The sequence below is a fragment of the Phyllobates terribilis genome, unplaced genomic scaffold, assembly GCF_046119375.1.
Source record: "Phyllobates terribilis strain yellow unplaced genomic scaffold, ASM4611937v1 Scaffold_5__5_contigs__length_657084704, whole genome shotgun sequence".
NCBI classification, from domain to species: domain Eukaryota; kingdom Metazoa; phylum Chordata; class Amphibia; order Anura; family Dendrobatidae; genus Phyllobates; species Phyllobates terribilis.
The window spans coordinates 62,962,340-62,984,439 of NW_027362765.1; the positions used below are offsets into that span (position 1 = coordinate 62,962,340).

Sequence of the window (22,100 nt, forward strand, 5' to 3'; positions counted from 1 at the left end):
TTGCACCAATGACGGCACATGCCCGCAGTTATATGTTCCATGCTGGAGCATATTTAGGGTCAATGTCTGCAATTGTTTTTCTGCAAACGATTGTACGAAATCCAAAATGTTCTGTGGGTACCCTTTTTCCTTGAATCTGGTGTTCATGTCTATTGCCTGTACATTAAAATCTGTAAAAACAGTTCCTTCTCAACCATAAACATTGGCTCTTGGGTTTTCCTTTCTTTATGGGGATGGGGTGGTGGCTATCCCACTTCAATAGGCTAGTAGTGCTTGTAGGTTTATGGTAGATGAGTGCCCCATCCGGTTATTTCTTGATTAGTACATCCAGAAAGGCAACTGGGTATAATTAAACTCGAATGTAAATCTAAGGTCCACTCTATTGATGAAAAATTTCTTGAATTTGTCAGGGAACTGAACACTAGTCCCTGACAAGATGATAAAAATGTCATCAATATATCTATACCGTACCCCAATACTTGGATGCCACCACTTATGATCATCCCTGAATATTGTGGTTTCCTCCCTCCAGCCCAGGAATAAGTTAGCATATGAAGGGGCACAGGGGCTCCCCATTGCACTACCTCTGAGCTGGTGGAAGTACATCCTGTCAAAAAGAAAGAAGTTATGAGTAAGAGTGAATTTTAGAAGATCCTCCATGAAGTCATTATGTCTGCTACGCTCTATTGAGCACGATTTCAAGAAATGTCCTACTCCTCTGATATCATCCTCATGCGATATATTAGTGTACAAAGCCTCGATATCTAGTAAGGCCTGCTCCCCTACATGCATGTATACATGCTCGAGGGTATACATGTAGGGAAGCAGGCAAAAGCAAAAAACATTTTCTAGGGGGATTATTCCAACTGCATAACCTCAGGACTTGTTACAACTTCAGGACCTCAGGCGGTACTGTGGGAACATTATACTTTGTGGGGGGGCCATCATACATACTGCGATAGGAGCATAATGGGGGCATTACATGGTGTGGGGGGCATCATACCTACTGCATAATGGGGGCATTACACTGAATGGGGGCATTATACATACTGCATAAGGGGCATAATGGGGGTATTACACTGTGTGGGGGCATCATATATACTGCACAAGGGGCATAATGGGGGCATTACATGGTGTGGGGGGTATCATACATACTGCATAAGGGGCATAATGGGGGCATTACACTGCGCGGGGGCATCATACATACTGCATAAGGGGCATAAAGGGGGTATTACACTGTGTGGGGGGCATCATACATACTGCATAAGGGGCATAATGGGGGCATTACACTGTGTGGGGGCATCATACATACTGCATAAAGGGGGCATTACATGGTGTGGGGGGCATCATACATACTGCATAAGGGGCATAAAGGGGGCATTACACTGTGTGGGGGGCATCATACATACTGCATAAGGGGCATAAAGGGGGCATTACACTGTGGGGAGCATCATACATACTGCATAAGGGGCATAAAGGGGGCATTACATGGTGTGGGGGCATCATACATACTGCACATGAGGCATAATGGAGGCATTACACTGTGTGGGGCATCATACATACTGCATAAGGGGCATAATGGGGGCATTACACTGTGTGGGGGGGCATCATACATACTGCATAAGGGGCATAAAGGGGGCATTACACTGTGTGGGGGGGCATCATACATACTGCATAAGGGGCATAATGGGGGCATTACATGGTGTGGGGGGCCAAGAAAGGGGCCCTGTACTATGAGAACAATACATGTTTCTTCACTTCATGTCTTCCATAGTTGGATTGTATGTATCTATTACAGGAAACAGAACAAAAACCTTATGATTCTTATATAGAGGTAACACAAGACACCAAAAGAGTCTCAGTGCTGAAGGGGTTAATGCCCCCTGCGCCCAGTAATGGGGAATCTCCACATACCTCCACCTGAAGAGCCACCACATATATGGCTGTTCTGTGCGCACAGGACCTGTGATGAGGTCACAGGAGGGGAGGAGTCAGGGGTCACATGATCAGGAGCCTCAGTGGATGCAGGACTCTGCTGTGCTGGTTGTCATGGTGCTGGATGAGGGGAAGGTTATGTGTGGGGTCAGGAGGGGTTTACAGTGTGGATGTAGCAGAGCCGCGTGTGTACGAGGTGTACGGAGCAGAGCCGCGTGTGTACGAGGTGTACGGAGCGGAGCCGCGTGTGTACGAGGCGTACGGAGCCGAGCAGCGTGTGTACGAGGTGTACGGAGCGGAGCCGCGTGTGTACGTGGTGTACGGAGCAGAGCCGCGTGTGTACGAGGCGTACGGAGCCGAGCAGCGTGTGTACGAGGTGTACGGAGCGGAGCCGTGTGTGTACGAGGTGTACGGAGCTGAGCCGTGTGTGTACGAGGTGTACGGAGAGGAGCCCCGTGTGTACGAGGTGTACGGAGCGGAGCCGCGCTTGTACGAGGTGTACGGAGCGGAGCCGTGTGTGTACGATGTGTATGTAGCAGAGCCGCGTGTCTACGAGGTGTACGGAGCGGAGCCGCGCGTGTACGAGGTGTACGGAGCGGAGCCGCGTGTGTACGAGGTGTACGGAGCGGAGCCACGGGTGTACGAGGTGTACGGAGCGGAGCCGCGGGTGTACGAGGTGTACGGAGCGGAGCCGCGGGTGTACGAGGCGTACGGAGCGGAGCCGCGGGTGTACGGAGCGGAGCCGCGTGTGTACGAGGAGTATGGAGCGGAGTCGCGCGTGTACGAGGAGTACGGAGCGGAGCCGCGTGTGTACGAGGTGTATGGAGCAGAGCCGTGTGTGTACGAGGTGTATGGAGCGGAGCCGCGTGTGTGCGAGGTGTATGGAGAGGAGCCGCGTGTGTGTATACAGAGCGGAGCCGTGTGTACGAGGTGTATGGAGTGGAGCTGCGCGTGTACTAGGTGTACGGAGCGGAGCCGCGTGTGCTCGAGGTGTACGGAGCGGAACCGCGGGTGTGCGAGGTGTATGGAGCGGAACCGTGTGTGTACTAGGTGTACGGAGCGGAGCCGCGTGTGTACTAGGTGTACGGAACGGAGCCGCGTGTGTGTACAGAGCGGAGCCATGTGTACAAGGTGTACGGAGCGGAGCCGCGCGTGTACTAGGTGTACGGAGCGGAACCGCGGGTGTGCGAGGTGTATGGAGCGGAACCGCGTGTGTACTAGGTGTACGGAGCGGAGCCGCGTGTGTACTAGGTGTACGGAGTGGAGCCGCGTGTGTGTACGGAGCGGAGCCATGTGTACGAGGTGTACGGAGAGGAGCCGCGTGTGTACGAGGTGTACGGGGCAGAGCCGCGTGTGTACGAGGTGTACGGAGCGGAGCCGTGTGTGTGTACAGAGCGGAGCCGTGTGTACGAGGTGTACGGAGCGGAGCCGCGTGTGTTCGAGATGTACGGAGTGAAGCTGCGTGTGTTCGAGATGTACGGAGCGGAGCCGCTTGTGTTCAAGATGTACGGAGCGGAGCCGCGTGTGTTCGAGATGTGTGGAGCGGAGCCGCGTGTGTACGAGGTGTAGGTAGCGGAGCTGTGTATGTACGATGTGTACGGAGCGGAGGCGCGTGTTTGCAAAGCGGAGCCGTGTGTGTTTGGCTGTCCTCGCTTTTGGGGGCCCCTGAGGTGTGTGAACAGTGGACAACCCCCTACCCCATTTCGGACACTGTACCCATCAGAGAAGTCATCTAAGGGTATAATGGGCTTTTTTATCCCACTGGTGTTTCACTGATTTCTTTACAATTTCACTGTGAGAAAATAATATTACATTTGCCCCGAGGAGCAGTGAGGGGTTCAGCTCAGGAGGCGAAACATCGGAGTGGCTCCTAACCAAGTAACTGTATATATACAGTTGAAACCAGAAGTTTACATACACTATATAAAAAGACACATATGCATGTTTTTCCTCAATATCTGACATGAAATCAGAATAAACCTTTCCTGTTAGGTCAGTTAGGATTACCATAATTTTTAATATTTGCCAAATGCCAGAATAATGAGAGAGAGAGAATGTTTTAAGCCATTTTTATTACAACTGCAAAGTCATAAGTTTACATACATTTCATTAGTATTTGGTACCATTGCCCTTGAACTGAATGACTTGGGTCAAACCGTTTGGGACATCCTTCCACAAGCTTCTCACAATAGTTGGTTGGAATTTGAGCCCATTCCCCCTGAGAGTTCTGAAAAAACTGGTGTAACAGATCCAGGTTTGTAGGTCGCCTTGCTCGCACCTGTCTTTTTTATTATTATTTATTTATATAGCGCAAATGATTCCATGGTGCTGTACATAAGAAGGGGTTGCATACCAAATATAGATATCACAGTAAACAAACTAACAATGATAGACTGGTACGAAGGGAAGAGGACCCTGCCCTTGCGGGCTTACATTCTACAGGAATGGGGAAGGCGACACTAGGTTGAGGGGTTGCAGTAGCACCAGTGTTGTTGAGGTGGCAGCAAGCAAGGTCATGGCAGGCTGTAAGCTGTTTGAAGAGATGGGTTTTCAGGTTCCGTCTGAAGGATCCAAGTGTGGCGGATAATCGGATGTGTTGAGGCACAGAATTATATAAGACGAGGGATATTCGGGAGAAATCTTGGAGGCGATTGGGTGAGGAACGAATAAGTGTGGAGGAGAGAAGGAGGTCTTGGGAGGACCAGAGATTACGTGAGGGAATATATCGGGAGATTAGTCCAGAGAGGTACGGAGGAGAGAGGTTATGGATCGCTATGTAGGTCACTGTTAGTAGTTTGAACTGGATACGCTGTGCAATTGGGAGCCAGTGAAGGGATTTGCAAAGGGGGGTAACAGAGGAGTATTAAAAGATGGACCAGTCGCGCAGCAGAGTTAAGGATGGACTGGAGGGGTGTGAGAGTGCTAGCAGGTAGGCCACAGAGGAGGATGTTGCAGTAGTTGAGGCGGGAGATGATGAGGGCATGCACAAGCAGTTTAGTAGATTGAGGGTTGAGGAAAGGACGGATTCTGGAAATATTTTTGAGCTGAAGGCGACAGGAGGTGGCGAGAGCTTGGATGTGGGGTTTGAAGGACAGGGCAGAGTCAAGGGTTACTCACAGGCAGCGGATTGTCGGTACAGGGGAAAGAGTGATGTCATTTATTGTGATAGAAAGATCAGGTGGGAAAGATATGCGAGATGGGGGAAAGATGATAGGTTCAGTTTTGTCCACATTGAGGTAGTGGGAGGAGAGGAAGGAGGATATGGCTGCTAGACATGCTGGGATTCTGGACAGCAGAGAGGTGACATCTGGACCTAAGAGGTAGATCTGGGTGTCATCAGCGTACAGATGGTACTGGAAGCCATAGGATTTTATGAGCTACCCCAAGCCAAGGGTATAGATTGAGAAGAGTAGGGGTCCTAGGACAGAGCCTTGAGGGACTCCAACAGAGAGGGGGCGGGGTGAGGAGGTAGTGTGGGAGTGGGAGACTCTAAATGTGCGGTTAGAAAAGTATGAGGAGATCCAAGATAGGGCCAGGTCTTTGACGCCAAAGGAAGAGAGGATCTGTAATAGGAGGCAGTGGTCAACTGTATCGAAAGCAGAGGACAGGTCAAGAAGAAGGAGTACAGAGAATTGTCTGTTAGCTTTGGCTGTAAGTAAGTCATTGGTGATTTTGGTAAGGGCAGTTTCGGTGGAATGGTGGGGGCGGAAGCCGGATTGTCGGTTGTCGAAGAGAGTTAGATGAGAAGTGGGAGGAAAGTTCAGCGTGAATGTGTTGCTCAAGTAGTTTGGAGGCAAATGGAAGCAGCGATATGGGGGCGATAGCTGGACAAGGCGGTTGGGTCGAGGTATGGCTTTTTGAGGATGGGCGTGATTGTGGCATGTTTGAAGGTAGCGGGGAAGGTACCAGAAGATAGTGATAGGTTGAAGAGATGGGTTAAGGATTGGATGAGTGTGGGGGTGAGGTTGGGGAGGAGGTGGGATGGGGTGAAGTGTGATTTGGAGAGGAGATTAGTAAGGTCTCTTTCCGGGAGGTTATGGGGGTAGGGCAATGGTCTGGAAAGCAAAGGGGTTGTGGTGGTCGGACAGTAAAGACTTGCCGTGTTTGGTCAATCTTGTTTTTGAAGTGTGTGGCAAACTCCTCAGCAGAGATGACGGAGGTCGGAGGGGGCAGTGGAGGGCGGAGGAGAGAGTTAAAAGTGTTGTATAGCTGTTTGGGGTTGTAGGATAGGGAAGATATGAGGGTTGTGAAGTAGGCCTGTTTAGCAGAGGTGAGTGCTGATTTGAATGCGAGTGTTGCTTGTTTAAATGCAGTGAAGTCATCTTGAATGTGTTTTCTTCCAACGCCGCTCCGCAACCCTGGATGCTTGTTGAAGCTGTTTAGTGAGGTTGTTGTGCCAGGGTTGCCTGTTGACTCGTCGCGCTCTGCCATGCATAAGAGGGGCGACTGAGTCAATAGCTGATGCGAGAGTGGCATTGTAGAAAGCAGTGGCGCTGTCTGTGTCATGAAGTGAAGATATGGATGTCAGTGGTAGAATAGAGTCAGAGAGTGGGTGGGTGTCTAGATGTGCAAGATTTCTGCGGGGGTGTGTTCGTTGCTGGACATGGGTGACAGGTGAGGAGAACAGGGATGAGAAAGTGAGTAGATGGTGGTCAGATAGAGGTGTGGGGGGTTGTGAGGTTAGATAGGGAGCAGAGTCGGGGGAAGATGAGGTCTAGTGTGTGTCCGTCTGTGTGGGAGGCGAGGAGGACCTCTGAGTAAGTCCAAAAGATGAAGTAAGCGACAGGAGTTTGGGTGCTGCCGACTGGCGAGTGTCAGTGGGGATGTTGAAATCGCCCATAATCATTGTGGGAATGTCAGCAGAGAGAAAGTAAAGAAGCCAGGTGGAGAATTGGTAAATAAAGGCAGTGACCGAGCCTGGAGGTCAGTATATGACAGGCACTTAGAGGTTGGAGGGAGAGTAGATGCGGACAGAGTGGACCTCAAAAGAAGGGAGAATAAGAGAGGGTAGAGGAGGAGTAGGGCTAAAGGTGCAGTTATTAGAAAGGAAAATACCCACTCCTCCACCATTCTTTTACCAGGGCGAGGAGTGTTGGTGAAGTGCAAGCCACCGTAACACAGCGCAGCAGGGGAGGCAGTGTCAGAGGGTGTGAGCCATGTCTCTATGATGCCCAGGAAGGAGAGATCACGAGAGGTAAATAGGTTGTGGAAAAAAATGCAGCTTGTTGCAGACAGAGCAGGCATTCCAGAGTGATCCAGAGAGAGTGAGCAGGGGGGTGGGCGTCAGGGGGACCGGTTTTGCGTAAGAGGTTGCGGTAGTTTGCAGTTGGTTTGATGCGATAGGTGGGGGAATTGGTGGAAAGTGCAAGCTGTGGGGGTCCAGTATTGGGAGATAGGTCGCCAGCAGTGAGGAGAAGCATAGAGAGGGAGAGCAGGTGGGAGAAGGAGAGTGTCCGGCTTGTGTTATGTTTTGGTAGGATAGATCTGAGGCTGAGGAGCAGGTCTGTAGATGAGGTCAAGTGGGTAGGTAAGAGGGAAGGAGAGATGATGAATTGGTTAGAGGGTGCTGGGGTTTGGGAATAGCGAAGGAGAGTGATGATTAGTGGGGCAAAAACAGTAAGGGCATATGTAAGCATAATGAATTTTAAGTGTGAATGAGAAAGAGAATCTAAGTACAAATAATAAATAGTTATCCGTACCTTCTGGTCACTTCTGGCCCATTTCTGGCTTATTTTATTTTTAGCCCCTTAAAAAGCGATCCTTTAAAAGCCAGACCCGTCTGTACCAAACTGTGCCAGTCTTTGCAGCTTTGCCTATAAATTTTCAATAGGATTGAGATCAGGACTTTGTGATGGCCACTCAAAAACACTGACTTATTATCCTTAAGCCACTTTGTTACAATTTTGGCAGTATGCTTCGGGTCATTGTCAATTTGGAAGACCCATTTCCGCCCAAGCTTTAACTTTCTGGCTGATGTCTTGAGATGTTGCTTCAGGATTGCCACATAATCTTCTTTTCTCATGATGTCATCTCTTTTGTGAAGTGCACCAGTCCCTCCTGCAGCAAAACAACCCCGCAACATGATGATATCACCCCCGTGTTTCACAGTTGGGATGGTGTTCTTAGGCTTCCAAGCTGTTCCCTTTTTCCTCCAAACGTAACGATGGTCATTATGCCCAAAAAGTAAAATTTTGGTTTCAACAGACCACAGGACATGTCTCCAAAAATTAAGGTCTTTGTTCCTGTGTGCATTTGCAAACATTAATCTGGGTTTTTATGTATCTTTTGGAGTAATGGCTTCTTCCTGGCAGAGTGGCCTTTCAGCACATGTTGATACGGTACTCGTTGCATTGTGGATATTGACATAGTCTTGAAATGAAGGAATGAATAAATAAAACTGAGATACAGGTGCAAATGAATAGCTGTTGACATTTTCAGCAACGCGTTTCAATTGCTCAGAGACACAGTCTTACCAGCTTCTGCCATCATCTTCACAAAGTCTTATGCTTTTGTCCTTGGTTTGATATGCACATGTCGGACCAAATCAAGTTCAACTCTGAGACACAGAACCTGTCTCCTTCCTGAGCGGTATGATAGCTGGACATTCCCATCTTGTTTGTACTTGTGTATAATTTTTGTACAGATGAACAATGCACCTTCAGGAATCTTGAAATTGTACCCAAGGATGAGCCAGACTTGTGCAAGTCCACAATTCTCTTCCTGATATCTTGGCTGATTTCTTTAGACTTTCCCATGATGCTACACAAAAAAAAACTGTGTGTTTCAGGTGTGCATTAAAATACATCCGCAGGTGTGTCTCTAATTAACTAAGATGTTGCCAAAAAGCTTATTAAAAGCTTCCAAAAACATGACATCATCATATGGGCAGTCCAGAATTGTTTAAAGTCATAGTAATCTTAGTGTATGTAAACTTTTGACTATGCAGTAAGTAATAAAAATGCCTTAAAACATTCTCTCTCTCTCATTATTCTGGCATTTGGCAAATATTATAAATTATGGTAATCCTAATTGACCTAAAACGGGAAAGATTTATTTTTATTTCATGTCAGATATTGAGAAAAAACATGCACGTGTCTTTTTATTTAGTGTATGTAAACTTCTGGTTTCATCTGTATATATGTATATATATGTTATATTAAATTAACTGACAGCTGACGTTCTTTCTGATGGAGTTGTTCACTTTTCCCGTCATCTGGTTCGGGCCTATATCCAGCAACGACTGGGCTGCAGAGATTACAACACAGACACATCTGACCTCACATTTCCAGCACCATCCCCATCTATTTCCAACCGCCACAAACTCCTAATCCTGCTGTCACCCCAGTGCTGAGCCTCTGCTGCCATAAGTGTCCCTATTACTGATCCTCTTATTACCCCACATAATAATGCCCATCACTGTGCCTCTTACAAAATAAAACTCCTACTTTGTGCCCTTAGATGATAAAATTGTGCCCTAGAAAACAGTGCCCACTTTTTCCCCTAGAAATAAAAATAATAATATTGCCCCCAGTGGGCACTTTTGACAGTCACAATATCCTGAGTGCCTATAACAATTATGCATCTTAAGTTCCCACTTAAAATGTAATAATGTCCCAAGTCCCCTAAATATAGTTTACCTCTACACAGCATGATACCCCTCACAGCTCCCACATACACAGCATGTTAGACCCACTGCTCCCTATACACAGCATGACGGGCCCCACAGTAGCCCCTTCACTGTATGACTGACTCCAGTAGGCCCCCATTATATAATGGCCTCCAGTAAACCACCACTATATGATGGTCCTCTGTAGTTCCCCCACACTGTATGATGGCCCCTGGTAGTCCCGCCACACTGTATGACGGCCCCCAGTAGTCCCCAAACACTGTATGATGGCCCCCAATAGGCCATCCACACTGTATGATGGCCCCCAGTAGTTCCACCACAGTGTAAATGGCCCCCAGTATTCCCTCCACATTGTTTGGATGTTCCCCAGTAGTCCTCCCACACTGTATGAATGGCCCTCAGTATTCCCCTCACACTGTATGGATGGCCCTCCTTATTCCCCTCACACTGTATGAATGGCCCCCAGTGTTCCCCCTACACTGTGTGGATGGCCTCAAGTAGTCCCCACACTGTATGGATGGCCCCCAGTTGTCCAGTAGCCCCCTACACTATAGCTGGCCCCCTTTAAACTTTATCCCTATTCCTCCGGAAATGAGGAGCAACGGGTTGGAATTGTGATCTCTTTACTGCAGGGCGATCCTCAATTCTGGTCGTTCTTTTTAAGGCAAGGCTCAGTTTGTCTCCAGTCTGTTGAGGGGTTTTTCGGGGCTCTGGCACTTATCTATGATGACCCTGACCGAGTCGCCTTGGCTGAGTCTAGGCTACGTCGTCTTCAGCAGGGAAATCGGTCAGTGGAGACATACAGTTCGGAATTCTGTAGATGGGCAACAGATTCCAAATGGAATAACTCAGCCCTTAGAAATCAATTTTGTGAGGGGCTTACTGAAAGGTTAAAAGATGCCTTGGCAGTATATGAAACCCCTCAGTCCTTGGAGGCTGCCATGTCTTTGGCCATACGTCTTGATAGACGCCTTCGGGATAGACGGGTGAGACCACCTTCTCCGGGGCCTTCTTGTCAGGGTTGTGTACCTCTGCCAGGGGAGCGGTCTGGGGGTGAACCAGTACTAGGGAGGTGGAGGAACCCATGCAGTTGGGGGGTGTCTCTGCATCATACATCTCCCCAGAGATTCGCAAGAAAAAAGGCGTATGTTTTTTTTGTGGGAAAAAGGGACATTTTGTTGGGACCTGTTCTTCAATTCCTAAACAAAAGGAGACTCGATTAATTCTTGGTAGTCTGGAGTTGGATAAACAAGGGGTGCATTTGTGGCCAAACTGCAGTTCCTGCTTTGTCCTGACAGCGGAGGTGGTGCTAGAGAGCAAAACCGAGAAAATTTCTGTGTTTGTTGAGAGTGGAGCTAGAGTCAGCATGGTGGATGCTGAGTTTGTGAAAACTCATGGTCTTTCTTGCTGTACTTTAGATAAACCTATTTCCATTTTCGCTATCGACTCGGCGCCACTTGCACAGAAAGCATTTACTCAGATTGTACATAATGTAAAACTGAGGGCAGGGTCAGTTCATTGTAAAATAATCCCTAGCTATGTTCTGGACAATCTTCCCACACCGATTGTCTTTGCTATCCCTTGGCTTGTTAAACATAATCTGTTGGTGGATTGGCAAGCCGGGGAGATTATTGAATGGGGAGGATACTGTCATGAGAACTGTTTAGATACTTCCCTTGCTACTGTCTCTACAGAAATATTACCTGCTTTTCTGACTGATTTTGAGGACGTTTTTTCTGAGAAGGGGTGTCAGGATTTGTCTCCTCATCATGCTTATGACTGTCCTATTAACCTGATGCCCGGAGCTAAACTACCGAAGTCCAGACTGTATAATCTTTCTGGCTTTGAGAGACAAGCCATGAAGGATTTCATTGGGGAAAGTCTGGAGAAGGGACATATCAGACCCTCATCTTCCCCCATGGCGGCAGGGTTCTTTATGAAGAAAAAAGATGGTGGTCTACGTCCCTGTTTAGATTTCCGGGAATTAAATCAAATTATCATCTGTGATCCATACCCCCTTCCTCTGATTCCTGATTTGTTCAGCCAGGTTGTAGGAGCTAAAGTATTCTCCAAGTTGGATTTAAGGGGAGCCTACAACCTGGTTAGAATCAGAGAAGGGGACGAATGGAAAACAGCATTCAATACTCTGGAAGGACATTTCGTGAGTCTGGTTATGCCTTTTGGTTTGACCAATGCATCTGCGGTATTCCAGCATTTCATAAATGACATTTTCCATCATTTGGTGGGGAGGTTTGTGGTGTTCTATTTGGATGATATTCTGGTTTACTCACCTGATTTTGAGACTCATCGGGGGCATGTTAAGCAGGTGCTCCAGATATTAAGAGATAACAAACTTTATGCCAAACTAGAAAAATGTGTTTTCGCTTTTCAGGAGGTGCAGTTTTTGGGGTACTTGTTGTCATCTTCGGGTTTTCAGATGGATCCGGAGAAGATCCGTGCAGTCCTTGACTGGGAAGGTCCCGATAACCTGAAGGCTCTACATCGTTTTTTGAGCTCTACTAATTTTTACCGGAAATTCATCCAAAATTACTCTGTTATAGTGAAACCCCTTACTGACATGACTAAGAAGGGGACTGATTTTTCCAAATGGTTGGATGCTTCCCTCCAGGCTTTTTCTTCCTTAAAGAATCATTTTGCCACTGCACCTATACTCAGTCAACCCGATGTTTCTCAACCTTTTATTGTGGAGGTTGATGCATCAGATGTCAGGGTTGGGGCTGTGTTGGCTCGGGGTTCGTCTCCTGGTAAATGGCGTCCATGCGAATTCTTTTCTAAAAAATTTGTGTTCGGCTGAGAGAAATTATGACGTGTGTAATAGGGAACTTTTGGCGATCAAATTGGCGTTCGAGGAATGAGGACATTGGTTGGAGGGGACTGTCCATCCTATTACTGACCATAAGAACCTGTCATATCTCCAGTCAGCTAAACATCTCAACCCTAGGCAAGCTAGATGGTCCCTGTTTTTACTAGGTTCAATTTTGTTGTCACTTTTCGTCCATGGATCAAAAATGTCAAGGCTGAAGCTTTGTCCCGGAGCTTTTCTGGTGGTGGTGACCATGAGAACCCTGCCCCAATATTACAGAAAGGGATAGTCATTTTGGCACTTTATCCTGAACTGGAGGGTGAGGTGTTGGAGGCACAGGTGAACGTCCCTGCCTCCTGCCCTTCAGGAAAGTTATTTGTACCATCTAATCTGCGCCGCAAAGTAATTAAGGAACATCATAACTCTGCTTACTGGGCATCCAGGTGGTAAGGCAACCGCGGACTTTCTCTCTCGTCGTTTTTATTGGCCGGGGTTGCATCGGGATGTAATTGAACACGTAGCTGCTGCATACCCGTCCAAATGGTACTCTTTTTCTGCTACCTATTCCTGGTAGGCCATGGACACACTAGTCCATGGATTTTATTACTGACCTACCGGTTTCAGCAGGCAAGACAGTGGTTTTGGTGGTAGTAGATAGGTTCAGTAAAATGGTTCATTTTGTCGCATTGCCTGCGCTTCCAAATGCCAAGGTGTTCATAAATAAGATTGTGAAGCTTCACAGGGTTCCCGCCGATGTGGTGTCAGATCATGGGACCCAGTTTGTTTCCAAGTTCTGGAAGGCATTCTGTTCTCAACTGGGGGTTCAGCTGTCCTTTTCCTCTGCCTTCCACCCTCAGTCGAATGGACCGATCAAGCGTGTCAGTCAGAATTTGGAGACCTACATCAGGTGTATAGTTTCTGAAAAACAGGAGGATTGGGCATCCTACCTACCGCTGGCAGAATTTGCCATTAATAATCATCGACAAGAATCCACTGGCAGGTCACCGTTCTTCGGTGCAAACGGTTATCACCCACAGTTTGGTATCTTTAGTGGGGAAGGAGCTTCAGGAGTTCCTGAGGAGGAACTGTTTGCTTCGTCGCTCTCCTCGGTGTGGCAGGGTGTACTGAGTAATTTAAAGATCATGGGAGACTGGTATAAACGTATGGCTGACAGAAAACGCTTGCCAGGTCTGGACCTGAATGTGAATGAGTTTGTGTGGTTGTCTACCAGGAATATAAGATTGAAAGTTCCTTCTTGGAAGCTGGGACCTAGGTTTATTGGTCCCTATAAAATAACCGCTGTCATTAACCCAGCAGCGTTTCGTCTTGAACTTCCTCAGGCCCTTAAAGTCCACAATGTGCTCCATAGGTCCTTACTTAAAAAATATGTGGAGCCTCTTGATCCCTCACCTCCACCACCGCCCCCAGTAATAGTTGATGGTAATCTGGAGTTCCAGATTTCGAGGATTGTAGATTCTTGTCTCCAACGTCATTCTCAACAATACTTGGTGCACTGGAAAGGCTATGGCCCATAGGAGAGGATGTGGGTTTCAGCATCAGAGGTGAACGCTCCCAGATTGGTTCGCTCATTTCACATCTCTTTTCCTGAGAAACCCGGTCCTGAGTGTCCGGAGGCCACTCGTAGAGGGGGGGGTACTGTCACGGGTGTGTCAGAGGTGACTGACAGTCGTCCTGCAGTTGGTTGCAGGAGATCTCTTCGTTTGGCATTACAGACATCTTCTTAGAGGCTGGCTGTCTCTAGGACCCAGCGGCTACCTCCCTCTGGCTAATTAGCTCCCTGGCCTAGGTGTATAAATACCTGGTGTGTCTGAGAGGGAGGGCCTGGTGATATTCATTACTACTTGTGAGGCTTTAGCAAGAACAGTATTTCGTCCTCTCTGGAGCTTGAGGCATTTGTTTAGAGTAGTCTAAAGCTAAGCAATTCCCCCCTGTTTGTCTACCCTTGTTGTCTATAGAGTTTAGTGTAGATCCTTTAGTGCTCATCTCCTTCCTTCCCTAGCCTTAGCCATACACCAGGGAAAGTCAGGGCGAGGCACACGTGTGGCGATTGGTGAAGAGCCAATATAGGGACGGTAGTTGAGACAGGGTGACACTAGACCAGACTAGGAGGTCTCCACTCCCCGCTTTCCCTGGTGTCTGGGCTCCCTTTCCCTCTTCCCTCTGTGTTGCACTAAGTCTTTCCCACACCTTGCGTGACAGTATCATAAATCTCAGAAGTCTAAACAGACACCTGATTTGAAAGAAATTAAAAATGGAAACTATAAAATCTACAGTAGACCTTCTTTTTTAGGACTGATTCATGATGGTAGCAGACATAAACAGTGCATATTACCCAGAACTAACTCACAAAGACTATCAAAGATTCCTTGGGGCAGCATCATTATTCAAGGGAAAAATATCTCACTTCCTGCATCAGGACCCACCATGTAGAATTTCTTTTCCCCTCGTATCATCACCAAGATCATGGCAGAGGTGGCAGCTCATATCTGAGAAAAGGATATTCTCTTCATTGCCTACTTGGACCATTTACTGATTGTAGCTCCAACAGAAGAAAAGGATTGGACACAAGAAAAAAGTTGGGCCAAAGTAGAGCAAGTAATGGAGATCATGACTCATCTAGGCTGGATAATTTTCAAACATCCGTCTGATTCCACTTCAATATCAGTTATTCCTGGGGATTGTGCTGCACTTGTGATTCATGAAATGTTTTCTTCCTCTTGACAAAATTCAAAAAGTTTCCCTAACCATAAAACAATAATAATCTGCCTGTAAGGCAATGCCAAACCTGGGAACTTGGAGAACCAATAACCGGAGGTAGTAGCGCACAATAATGTAAATCCCCAATATAGGAGATAGGCTGGAACATTACACTCATAGAGTGGCACCTCACAGCCCACAGGTCCAAAGGTCCATGTCTGATGAGCAGAGGTGCAGAGAAATGACTCCAAAAGGGTTGCGTTACATAGGAAATTCTTGAAGACCCTGGGGATGGACATTAGAACATTTAACATTTACGATAAGTACCTTATAGACATAATTTATATGTCTTTTATGGGCTATCATTCATCACCTATGATCATATTCCTGTGTCTTCATGTATTTCCTATGTGCTATTAATTTTAGTATAATAATGCCCCTGTATCATAATGAGCAACAAAACAGGACAACAACGATCAATAGGCCTTCAATTTATATAGAAAAATATCAAAGTTTATTAAGGATAATAACAAGCATAATTGGGGGTAGGGTACAAGTGCAGCCGGTAACGAACCCTAAACACACAGCGCCACGTGATACATCATAAAATATATTATTATAGAGAATTACAGATGTATGCTGACCAACAGCCTAATACATTAGATTATATTATAGATAATGTCATATATTAAAGTGCCCTTGGTAATAAATTATATAATGGTATGTCAGACTCGCTAACATCAATAATCATATATCGATAGTACAGAATCCATAGGGGCCCCGTCTATACATACCAGGGAATCACAGGAGGACCATGAGAGCAAGCAGACAGGACACAGGGACAGTAGTGGAGAACTGCACACGTGGAGCTGTAGCCCCGACGCGCGTTTCAGTTTCCCTTCATCAGGGGGCATGGAAAAATGTCTGATGGATCCATTATTTGTAGGCGCCACAAGACGCCGAGGACCGGAATTGACGCATGCGTAGCTATAGAAACCGGGACGCCAGACGGCGTCCGCGTCACATGACGGCTGGCGGCAGGCCACACGTGACCCGACGCCGGGCGTCACCCAGGACACAGAGAGCCGGCAAGTGTCACGGAGTAACAGCACGCATGCGTACAAGGTCAGTGATACACAGTACAAGTTATACATTCAAGATTGTGCAAATAAGAGAAATTTATCACAACGAATAAACACAAGATATATAAAAACAACATACAGGAAATCGTATCACAAATATAGAAACCGCAAAACTATATAAAAAAATATATCAGAAGATATATATATGTCGAAGGTCGCTATGAAGCAGCTACAACATAGGTATAGCATATCAACAATAAGACATCACCAGGCCACAGCATGGATAAAGGATATTACACTTTAAACATTTCTATATGTGTATATCTCACGTAAATTCAGACTTCAAGTTAAAAAGTTCATCGATTATATCCGTATCCACAGCAGAAATAATGGTAAGCATAATATTACCCATATGAGGGGAACAAAGAAGGCCAACATGTAAGTTCTATAAATACCTATTAAAGCCACCAATAGGCAAAAAAGAGGATCTACGTAGCTGCATAATGGACCAGGATATAACACTACACCACAATATTTTTTATTATTTTTTAGAAACAACACAAATATTTGACATAGAGTAAATACATATAACTATAGTTTTTTCATTGTATATGCAAATGTTCAGATTCTGTTGAAAACGGTTCCATATATATAATGCAGACAAGGGATATAGATCAAAGAAGAAGGTCCTAGACAACATAAAAAAGAATATGTTAAGAACAGATAAAAAATATAAAAACATGGTTGGACCGTGAGGCCTAGTACAGACGGAAAAAATAGAATCGTACCCATACAATACATATATATAATAATATATGATTATAGGTGGTGGATGATCAAAGGAAGGGTGCATAACTTATATTTTCGTTTAATCCATTTGGGTGCAAAGTGTTTAGGGTCCAAATCCAACGGGACTCAAGCTGAGCTAATTTCTGTCCCAATCTTGCCTCCCCGTATATTAGGTATAATGGAATCGATCCCCCTGATCTTAAGGAGCGAAGCGTCACATTTGTGATGGATCTTAAAATGACGTGGTATAGTTTTCAGAGTGGATGCATCCGTGTGGTCGGTAGCAGCAGTGATTCCCAAAACGTGTTCGTGGATCCGTATCTTGAACTGGCGGGTTGTCATACCCACATAAATCAGTCCGCATGGACATGTGGCAAAATATATCACATTCTTAGTAGTGCAGGTAATACATTTATTAATTTTATAAATTTTTGATCTATCAGATCCAAAGAATGTGTCACTGCGTTCAACATTGGGGCATGCTACACACCGACCACACGGAGTACATCCACACCTTCTTGACTGTCCATCCAAGAACGTACCACTGACAGAACCCTCATAGTGTGAATGAACCAAGTAATCACGAAGATTCTTAGAGCGTCTGATGGTAATAGATGGCCTATCAGAGATGTATCTCGAAATAACAGGGTCGGCCTTCAGGATATGCCATGATCGAGATAATACCTCTCTAAGACGGGGGAACTGAGAGTGGAAATTGGTGACAAACCTTACTTGCTCAGTGCCACATCCCTTTCCCTTATTGCCATATAGTAGACTTTGTCGAGAAGTGAATCTAGCCCTATTGTATGCCTTTTTTACCATACGTCGGCTATAGCCACGAGCATAAAATCTATCCTTGAGCTCCAAGGCCTGCCTCTCAAAATCAGTATCGGTAGAGCAGATCCTCCGAATGTGGAGGACCTACCCTACCGTCACCTATTGAAGCATGTGTCTATGGTGTGAGGAAGAAGCATGCAATAGCATATTAGTAGAAGTAGGCTTGCGAAATACCGTAGTTTGTATACAATTAGTATTATCCCTCCTTAAGGACACATCAAGGAACTCAATATGATCTGCATCAAAATGATATGTAAGATGAATATTACGATCATTTGTATTCAAATGACACATAAAGGTTTGCAGAGAAGTTATGGATCCCTGCCAAATCAGGAGTATGTCATCGATGTACCGCGTCCAAAGGAGGGCGCGGCACATCGACTCCCCATGATCCGACAGGCAGGGGTCCCTTTCCCACAGCCCCAGGAACAGACAGGCATAGGCTGGGGCAAAGGCCGCATCCACTGCTGTTCCCTGGAGCTGCAGGAAGAAGGACCCCTTGAACACAATGAAATTATGACTAAGAGTGAATTCAAGCAATTCGAGGATAAGGTCCCTTAGTAATCTCGGTAGAGATGATGTCCCCAAGAAGAATTTTACGGCTGAAAGTCCATCCACATGTCTAATATTGGTGTAGAGTGACTCCACATCTGCAGACACCAGGATGGTATCACCCTCAATATACAGGCCGTCTACCTTCCTCAGTAATTCGCCTGTGTCTTTGAGAAACGACGGCAGACTCTCCACCAGTGGCTGCAGATGCGAGTCAATCCACCTATTGACATGCTCCAAGAAATTCCCCTCTCCCGAAATAATAGGGCGACCTGGAGGGGTGGCAGCATCCTTATGGATTTTGGGCAATAAATATAATGTAGAGATCGTAGGTTCAAATACAAGGAGGGCAGCAGCCAATTCCTTGGTAATAATTCCATTATCTACTGCCCTATTGACAATGGATTTAAGTTTCGCCACATATGATGTATGGGGGTTATATGTAAGTTTTTTATAACAGGTTTTATTGTTTAATTGTCGATATGCCTCTTTTTCATACATTGACCTGGGCCAAATGACAATGTTACCCCCCTTATCTGCCGGTTTTATTAATATATCGGGCAATTTTTGTAAAGCACCTAACCTAACACGTTCATCTCTCGACAAATTGTAACGGGAGATATGGCGGGGGAGTTGTGATAAATTTCTCTTATTTGCACAATCTTGAATGTATAACGTGTACTGTGTATCACTGACCTTGTACGCATGCGTGCTGTTACTCCGTGACGCTTGCCGGCTCTCTGTGTCCTGGGTGGCACCCGGCGTTGGGTCACGTGTGGCCTGCCGCCGGCCGTCATGTGACGCGGATGCCGTCTGGCGTCCCGGTTTCTATAGCTACACATGCGTCAATTCCGGTCCTCGGCGTCTTGTGGCGCCTACAAATAATGGATCCATCAGACATTTTTCCATGCCCCCTGACGAAGGGAAACCGAAACGCACGTTGGGGCTACAGCTTCACATGTGCAGTTCTCCATTACTGTCCCTGTGTCCTGTCTGCTTGCTCTCATGGTCCTCCTGTGATTCCCTGGTATGTAGAGACGGGGCCCCTATGGATTCTGTACTATCGATATATGATTATTGATGTTAGCGAGTCTGACATACCATTATATAATTTATTATCAAGGGCACATTAATATATGACATTATCTATGATATAATCTAATGTATTAGGCTGTTGGTCAACATACATCTGTAATTCTCTATAATAATATATTTTATGATGTATCACGTGGAGCTGTGTGTTTTTAGGGTTCTTTACCGGCTGCACTTGTACCCTACCCCCAATTATGCTTGTTATTATCCTTAATAAGCTTTGATATTTTTCTACATAAATTGAAGGCCTATTGATCGTTGTTGTCCTGTTTTGTTGCTACTTGTTATTTTCACGATTTAGCCTGCATTTAGTCTGTACTTTGGTAGTTTCAATTTGAATATTTAATGATCATTATATATATATGATTCCCCTTTTGGGGTAAAATATACTACCTCTTCCATGAATTGTGTGTGCCCTGTATCATAATGTGCATACCCTAGGACATATACTAACTGTTCAAGGCCACTGAGCAAGTGTAATATCTGGACGAGTTTAAACATGGGAATTGGACAGCCTGCAACATGTACATGTTACTGTAAAAGTCAGAAGGCCGGTAAAACCTAGGATTTACCGGTCAATCTGGACATTTACCGAGGCCGTCGTTAAAAGCTCAAAATGAAAAGTAAAATTGGACTTTTACCTGTGAAGTCTTGGTAAATGTTAACATTTACCGTCGAGCGTGGTAAAAGTCAGAAATATCAGGTGTGAAGATGGAACATCTGACTTTAACCAAGCACAGTTGGTAAATGTGCACATTTACCACGGCTTCTTGGTAAATGTAGCTGAGAAGGGTGTAAGCGCAGTTGGTAAATGTGCACATTAAAATGTAGCTGAGAAGGGTGTAAGCGCAGTTGGTAAATGTGCACATTTACCACGGCTTCTTGGTAAATGTAGCTGAGAAGGGTGTAATAAAAAGTGTAAGCCACCGCGGGAAAGGTGTCTGATTAGGCAGATACGGCGAGGAAATGGAGGACACAGTGGGAAAGGTGTCTGATTAGGCAGATACGGCGAGGAAATGGAGGACACAGTGTTCAAAGTTTTTATAAATGTAATAAGAGTAAATGGGGAAAATATGGTAATAACAATGAACAAAATCTTCTACCCTGTAAGGTATCTGCTACCCTGTAACGTATGTACGTTCTATATATACAGATGTCAATCCTGATTATCCTTAACGTATGTACGTTCTATATATACAGATGTCAATCCTGACTATCCTATGATTATTGTTCCGATCATACAAAAAGTGCCCACTTCCCGCTAACATACAACCACTAACCCCAAACTAAAATATGCAAAAGAGAACGTCCTATGAATCTTAGGGTATCAGTGTTCCGCAGCACCCTCTCACAAAAAGTTACAAGAAGTACACACACTGCCGGTGTAGTAGTGTATAAATTGTCCTGTACTTAGCTTCCTGTAGAGCACAGAGTCCAAAGTCTTTCCAAGGGCCCCTTGCAAGGTGGACGCTAACACCGCTCACACGATTTACCGTTGCCGCGCCAATGTGGTAGAACCAGAAGATATGCAGATAAGCTCTGAGCCGGAGTTGCTGGGTGCCATGAACGGTCTGTTCCACCCGAGCACCGTAGTCTCTGATCAGGGGAATCGGAAGACAGCGCATTCCGAGAAAAGGCTGGAAGGAAACAGCGCAACAGCCCTGTCTGGGCTCAGTCTAGTCAGCACAGCACCAGTCCTCTCACTCTCCCTAAAATAGCTCCTGCCTCAAGTCCTAGTTTCCTGGGGTTCTCTTCTTAGATTGCTGCCCAATCACTGCCTGAAGAAAATCACTAACTCATCAATGGCAGTGTTAGACCAGTAGATGGTGCTGTTGTACAGTCTTTTACACAATGCTGAGTAACCCTATTACAAAAGAACATGGGATTCTTGCCAAGCAGTGTGGGTAAATGGGCGTACTTCCTGTTTGTGTCCTCATGCTGGACGACTGCCTGAGTGTTTTGCAAGTTGCACATACTGCTCAAAGCTGCATAGCCGACTGCCTGTCAAAGCTGCACAGGCACTAGCTGATTGTCAGATCATGAGTGAGGAAATGAAAGATCGTTTTTCGGAGCTCTTGAATGAAGTGGTGGAGAAAAAGCGAGATAATAATTTTTATCTCACGGACGATAAATACGAGAATATATTGAAATAAGTGAAGGAGGCTAAGGTGGCGGTACCTAAACAGAGTATTCACTACAGGCATTTGAAGAGGTACGACATCATGACCGTCGGAAGTGATGAAAAGTTAATTGCACCAATCTCGTGTGAAAAAGACAACGTGTTGCATTACGTTCGGTGTGCAGAACTCTTTAGTGTCATTCATAATGTGCACATCAGTACCAGCCAGGATCCTAAAGGAGGTGAACCGTAAGTTCAAAAATGTCACAATGGAGTCAATAGTTATTTATCTGCGACTCTGCCAGCTGTTATAGCAGAAGATGGAGTCCTTCAAGTTTAAAGACCCCATCTATGCTATATAAGTCTGACAGTTATTTTAGGTGAAAACAACACCAGTTGAAATGTTCCTTTCTTGTAACAATAGCGTGTCCTTGCTAAGAGGATAACGTGTCCTCCCTGGCCAGATGTTCCTTCTTGTATTAATAATGTGTTCTTGCAAGAAGATAACGTGGCCTTGCTAGCCAG

At 45.9% G+C, this 22,100-nt stretch overlaps 2 protein-coding genes across 2 annotated transcripts in view; one reads left to right on the forward strand and one right to left on the reverse strand.

Annotated features, from left to right (window-relative positions):
* The window catches only part of LOC141271977 (uncharacterized), a 73,567-nt gene extending 71,583 nt beyond the window's left edge, over nucleotides 1-1,984 (reverse strand). Inside the window, exon 1 of the mRNA XM_073682237.1 lies at nucleotides 1,915-1,984. The gene's annotated coding sequence lies outside the window, so the exon portion shown is untranslated. The remainder of the gene's footprint in view (nucleotides 1-1,914) is intronic.
* The window catches only part of LOC141271986 (uncharacterized), a 1,184,418-nt gene that overhangs the window by 999,200 nt on the left and 163,118 nt on the right, over nucleotides 1-22,100 (forward strand). The window lies entirely within an intron of this gene.